General features: G+C 32.6%; 1 pseudogene; it reads right to left on the minus strand.

Moving 5' to 3' along the window:
- Positions 1-76: 76 nt before the first annotated feature.
- Positions 77-5105, minus strand: LOC125869401 (uncharacterized; annotated as a pseudogene).
- Between the last annotated feature and the right edge of the window lie 2045 nt (positions 5106-7150).

The following is a 7150-nucleotide window of genomic DNA, read 5'->3' on the forward strand; positions in this document are numbered from 1 at the left end:
AAAAACAGTGTTGGAAAGGGAAGGAATATTACAAAATACTAATTAATCGTATCTTCAACACAATACTAAAACATAACTATTCTATATTAATCAGTCCACATTCTGCTGGTATAGTGTAGAAACTCTTCGGCCTTGTAGGATCATCGTTATCGCTAACATATCCCGCCTTGAACTTGTCCATACCATACTTCCATAAGAGTGTAGCATATCTATTGCGAAGATAGTCACTCCGAAAACTTATAGATGGAATGCTGATTTCATCGCTCAAATATTCAGCAAAAGCAGCTACATACATTCCACAATCACTGCAAACAAAAAGTAGATACATTAAAAAAGTGAATTAAATACGTAAGTAAACAAATTATTTTACAATACTAACAGGCTATCACTTTGTTGTTGCATAATGTCTTGAACATATTCCACCTCAAACGAATGTTGTGGACCCAACAGTTCACTAGTTCCTTGTCTTTGTACGCCTCGATTGATGCCCAATCAGTTCTTCCCGTTTTATCAAAGAACCCACTATCAAGAAGATAGTTTGGAAGCATTACAGACAACTTCTTTATCTCTTTTGCATAAACTTTTTTCCTTGATACCATAGACGAGTCATACACTCGTATTAACCTTTCCTTTAAAACAACCACAGCCAACACCCAATGAAAATCTTCGCCACAATTAACCGGAATATAAACCTCATCTACTAGATGTCATGGTAAAGCAGCTGGGATCGAAAACCCACTTATGATGTCTTTGATAGACCTTTCATAAGCAGATACCGTAACACCACGATCAATATGTTCCTGTGTACTAAAAGTATCATCTGCAGGAGAGCAATGATACCTCTTGTATACAATGTCGATATATGACTTGAACAAACTGTTGACCATAGTGTATAAGTACTGATCCATGCTTCTTAATTTTGACTTCTTACGTAGATAGCAAAAAATTACATCTATGTGCTGTAAAATAAAGAAAAAAAATTATATAATCAGCACAATCTGAAACAAAAATGATACATAGAAGAAAAAGAAAAACAAATCAATAATCTGATACTTTATTTTAAATTAAACATGTTACATTTGTATCATATACATAATTTGAATGCTTAACGTACCTGATCAGTCCAACATTTCATTGGATATGACATAGTATAAAACCAATTCTTGTCAGCAGGACATGCGACAACAAAATCCATATGGTCAAAACCAAATAGAGCAGATTTTCCTCTATATTTGTCCTCAAATGGTTTTCTATAAGAATGATTAAAGTCGAAATGAATATAATATTAATTTTAAAAAATTATTATAAAGATACATTAATAAGAAAAACTTACTTCTTCGCATGTGTTCTGAGGAGTCCCTTTTGTATCCACTCTAAGAACTCTTGCATTAAACCCGACGAGAGTTGATATGTGTTACGACAATCTTCAAATGGAGTGTATGGGTGGATGTCATCGTCTATTTTCTCCTTGCCCTTATCACTTGATCCAAAAGAATTCACATAGGGAGACTGCAAAACCTTTGAAGGCATTCTGTTACGAGGAGCTGGAGTTTTTGTATTTGTATTCGGTGCATGCTCATCTTATGAAAGTTGGGTGGGTATCTGGCTGTCAGATAGAAAATCATCACCTTTGGTTAAGTGGAGTACACTCAGAGGTTTGGCATTAATTGGCTGGTTTGGAAGTCCATATACAAGTGCATCTACAGCTAATTCGGTTCCGGACGAAATGGAGGCCGATGTAGTAGAATCCTATATGATGTCAAGTAAATAACAAAAATATTACAATTTTCATAAAAAAAAATAATGCCACATCAGGGAACTGTTTGCATTTTTCAGTAACAAATTACAACCATACCGATGTATTAACAACTGCTGAATTTGAAGCATGTTTTTCGAATTCTTGTTGAATTGTATCTGCACCATCATCCTAATAAAGAGAATATCAGATACTATTATGTTTTTTTTTCAAAATTAATTAATGTATAATAATAAAAACACTTTTCACTTACTACTTTCTTATCATGAATAATTATATTTACCGAAGGATCATTATAGAGTGTTGTGGGTAGAAGCATACTTGACTCTTGCATTACTTGTTCCTTAATGGATGTATCATACTTCTGTGTTTGTACATTTATATGTGCAAGTTAAAACAATTAAAGTATGATACAAAATAAAGTATCTGACAATATTAGAATATTAATGTGCATCATACAAAAAATATAGATATAGTATCATATACATTAATAATGTGTACAATACATTCAGTTATACACAAATTAGCAACGTATATTTCGTAAATTAAAGTATCAACCATTAAAAATGCTATATTCTTAAAATATTTAAAGGATTAAAACACATAATAATGCATGTTTAAATAAATTAAGTATCAGATACATACACACCTTTTGAATAGTGTCTTCAGAAACCTTTTCTTTTCCAACCTCCACAGCAGGTTCATCGACATCATCAACAGTTGCAAAATCAATATACCATAAAGTTGGGAAGTACATTATCATATACATTATTAATGTGTAAAGTGTAAAGTACAGTAAGTGATACACAAATTAGCAAACATATATTTCATAAATTAAAGTATCAACCATTAACCATGATATATTCTTATACTATTTAAAGGATTAAAAACATAATAATACATGTTTAAATAAATTAAGTATCAGATACATACACACCTTTTGAGCAGTGTCTTCATAAACCTTTTCTTTTCCAACCTCCACAACAGGTTCATCGACATCATCAACAGTTGCAAAATCCATTTGTATGGGTGAAATGGTTTGTTGATCGAATTTATTAGACTTGGGTTGTGAATCAACACCACCTTTCTCTACAGAATCATCTATCATGTGTGACGATGAAACGCCTCCAATATCCTTCATCATCCAAATAATCAGTATACCATAAAATTGAGAAGGAAACCAGAAAATCAAAATACAACCTTTTCAGTTTTGTTATCTTTCGCGCCAACCGCTTTCAGCAATTCAGACTGATTGTTTTTTATTAACTCCTCAAGTGCTCCAATTTTATTTTCAAGAGCTCCAAATTTGTTGTCAACCTGTACTTAAATTAAGCATATAAAATGGATTTAATAATGAATAAACAATTGTTTAAATCTAATATTTACTTACATAACCCTTCATGTACATCTTTAGATCCTCCATTCCTGCACTGTCAAAAGTTGTTCTTCCAGAGAATGTATTATGAGGAACACCAGATACATTATCAGCTTGTTTTGGTTCTGAACTTGGAGATTGAAATGACTGTTTGGGTTGCTCATGTGGTTGTGTGAGGTGGGACAAATTATATTTATGTGGATGTACAACCTTTATTCTTTTGTGGGGTGGGGTAGATCCTGAGCTAGGTACTCGAGTTGATCTCCTCAACAATTGATCCAGTGGTTTTGATGAGAAGTCTTCAAAACCAGGAACCTCCTCCGGTTGCACCTCCTCGTTATTAACAATTGGTGAATCTGGTCGATTTGAAGGTACATGGTTGTTATCCGGTAAATCAAGTGATCTGATTTCCTCAGGAGTTGGTTGTATGTTAGAACAGTCAATCTATACAAACAAATAGTAAAACAACATTAAAATCAAATTAATAGTGTATCGCATACTTAAAAAAGTGAAGTAAAAATGTTGTTATGTAGTTAATACCTCAGTAAATATGGTATCCATGAACATCTCAAATTTGGGCTTTGGAGCAACAACTTGCCAATTGCACATCCTTGGTATACCGTTTCCTTCTTTAACGGCTATCTCGTTATTTAGTACAGACGCACATTCATATATCCAGACATTCAATGCGTATGGGAGTCCATTCAAACGATACATTTTTTTGGTGGGTGTATACTCTTGTCTAAAAGATTTCATTAACTTTGTAAAAGCCACTTGTCCCCACGGGTACTCTTCATAGCTACCATCTTCTACCATGAAGAAATCTTCAATAGGAATTGGTGCATCCCCAAGTTGGGAATACAAAAATGTGTGAATGAAAAACAAGATAGCCATCTGAAGGGCATCATCATTGTTGTCCCAACCACCTTGCATAAAACGATCTACCAGGCGACCTTTATTCACATTATAATTTGGACTAGGAAAATATCTTTGCACAAGCCTACTGGTTTTTGAAGCTGGATAATTAAAATCTTTGACATTTCCTTTACATCTCAAACCAGTAATAATTGCAAAATCTGTGATACTAAATATCAAGACATTCCCTTTGGCATGACGAATGTGAATTTCATTAGCTAAATTGCCCTGCTCAATCTCTAACAGATATAAACACTTGGTAATCTGACCTTGATAGTTGCATTTAGGGATATTAAGGTATGGGGCAAATATGGTATCCTTGAATAACTCAATACCTTGGTCCTTTATTGACAGTACTAAATCTTCAATAAAATTGGAGTTGTAGGTAGGACCAAACTTTAAGCAGTTCATTGGAATATGTTTAATTACATAACTGACATTCTGCAATTACATAAATGATTTTTATCAATCATAAAAAAGTATATGATACTAAAAAACAAGAAGACATAATATGTACACAAAATCAATCATATTGTATACTTCAATGGAGACTTATCATTAACTATGATTCACAGTACAAAAATCAAACTACATGCAAAATTGTTGAATTAAGCAATTTTCTTATATACAATAATATTCATTTCATTTGATACTAAATAACAACTACTTCATAAAAAAACATAAATGTACACAAATTGAATTGTTCCTTATATACAGTGACCAAAATCTGACCTACAAAAAAAATGTGATTTAAGTACTTAACTTAAATACAGTTCTCTTAACTTTTTATACATTCAGCAATTACCAAATAAAATCACGATTCACAGATGATACTTAATAAAAAAATAAAAAAATTATTTATCATCAGATTTTTAGGAAAAACAGGGGTAAGATATATGATAAAAATTAGGAAAAATGTATGCTTACATTTGGTAATGTTGGTCGAACAATGGGTGGGGCAACCTTTCTACCCCTTTTTTGGAGGGTTTTCGGATCTTTTGAAGTAGTTGCATGTACTTTCTTCTTCAATTTTTTCTTGCTAGAACTTGAACTTGTCATGGTTATCGGAATAGCCAACCTTTTAGAACTGAAATCGTTATTGTTCAGATCTTCTGAAGAAAACATTAGAGATTATTTAGATGTTAGATGCATAATGGAAGATAAAACGATTGATACAAAATAAAAGAAAAAAAAATGGCGGAAATTACAATGAAGAAGATGAAAAACCCTAGTTAGAACTCTGATCCGGTTTAACAGTGATAGGATTCTTTTCAAATTCAAAATTTTTTGAAATTGATAACTGAAATTGTAATGGGAGAGATTGGGGGCGAAATTTAGGGAATGGGAAAGATTTGATTTTGCTTCAAACAAATAAAGTATCGATTTAGTTGAATTGGGGGGAAATAAGAGATTTTTGTATTTTATTAAAATAGTAGGGAAATATTGATACTAGGTAAAGAAGTGTTGTGTATTTAAGTAATTTGTCCTATATTATATTAGTTATTAAGTTGGAAGCCCAAAATAATTTAAAAGAAAAAGGCCATTAAATTCAGCCCACAGACCCAACAATATCAGACCAAATTGGCCAGCCCACAAAATAAATACATCTTAGCCCAAATTCGTCCCAATTTTCGGCCCAAAATTAATTCAAGCCCTAAGCCATACCTTTTTAACTAGCAGAAGCTGCTCCTTTGTCTTCTATTGATAGTTTCCTCTTTCAGTTAAACTCCAGTGATCTTCAAAATGGCAGATACCATCCACTCCAATTCTATGCAAGCCTAGACAACTCCACTTGCTCTCTCTCTTATTCTCATCTCTCTTCTTTAATTTGGTCAAGGGAAAATGCCAAAGACTGCTACGATTTCTGATGGAGTAAGCTCAGAGATTTGATTTTGAATTCAAACGGCTTCTTCACTCTTTTGAATCCCGCCAAAACGCTAAGCCAGAAAACCTAGTCTTTACCTATAAATACATCCTTACATCTTTAGCCAGGGCAGAGATTTTTCAGCCTCCATAGAAGCCTTGGCATTCATCTTTTAAGAAGTTTTTTCCATCGCACTATAGCTCTTTAACCACCGTGTATTTTGCTCCAAAATATCATTTTAGTTCTATTTTTCTCGATTGAGAACTCTAGTTTCGAGCTGGTCGTTGTTCGAAGGTAGGCCTTAGACCAAAGCATCTCCGTTCACTGCCCGATAACAGGTAATACTCGCCCTTTTTCTTTTCCTCTGTTTTGTCTCTGTAATAAAATGTTGTGTGTGCTTTAATGAACTAATATATCGAGAGTGATTTTTTAGCTGTAATGAAGTGTAAAAATGAGTCTGTGTCCTGTTTGAGATCTGTACAGAGCTGAGTTTGTATTGCCTTGAAGTTTCGAACGTCGAACTTAAAGAATTATTTTGTTTTATGACTAGACTAGATAGCCACATGAATCGGTTTTTGCTCCAAGTTGTTTTGCATTTGATAAGAAGTTTCTGCCCATGTATTATTAGGCAGAAAGCAATATAATTTTGCCTTGTTTGAGTAAGCTATTAATCATGTATTTTCTTAACAAATGCGAGTAAGTAGCTTGGCTATATATCCCATACCTAAAAACTATAAAATTTCAGATTCCTTTGGTATTCTGTCATATCCATATTGTGTACTGATGTTCGTTTGATTCTCTCTAATTTGTAACTTATGCTTTTTTTTTTTGTTTAACAGAAGCATGTGAGAACCAATTTTAATTTTTCTTAGTTTGGTAGTATTGTGTAGAATAACTATTTAAACCATTTGTATCTCTCTTTCACGTTCCCAATATATACATTTAGTTATCTTAAGTAGGTGTATAAGTTATCATGTTAAATAACATCATATAGTATTGTCAAGACTCGTACATTATATTTCGTTGTTCATAATAATTCATAGAAATGGCACTTCTCTTATAGCTCAAATCTGATGTGTTTGAATTTAGCTTATACTCGAAAGAATACATTTGTTTTGATTTTGTCATTGTTAGTCGGTTTAAAGGTCGTTATTCAATAAATGAGTATTTTATTTGATGCTTGCATATCTTGTGTTTGTAATAATATATACATTGTATAATTTTGCTTAGCTCTATATTT

The sequence above is a fragment of the Solanum stenotomum genome, chromosome 6, assembly GCF_019186545.1.
Source record: "Solanum stenotomum isolate F172 chromosome 6, ASM1918654v1, whole genome shotgun sequence".
Classification (NCBI taxonomy): domain Eukaryota; kingdom Viridiplantae; phylum Streptophyta; class Magnoliopsida; order Solanales; family Solanaceae; genus Solanum; species Solanum stenotomum.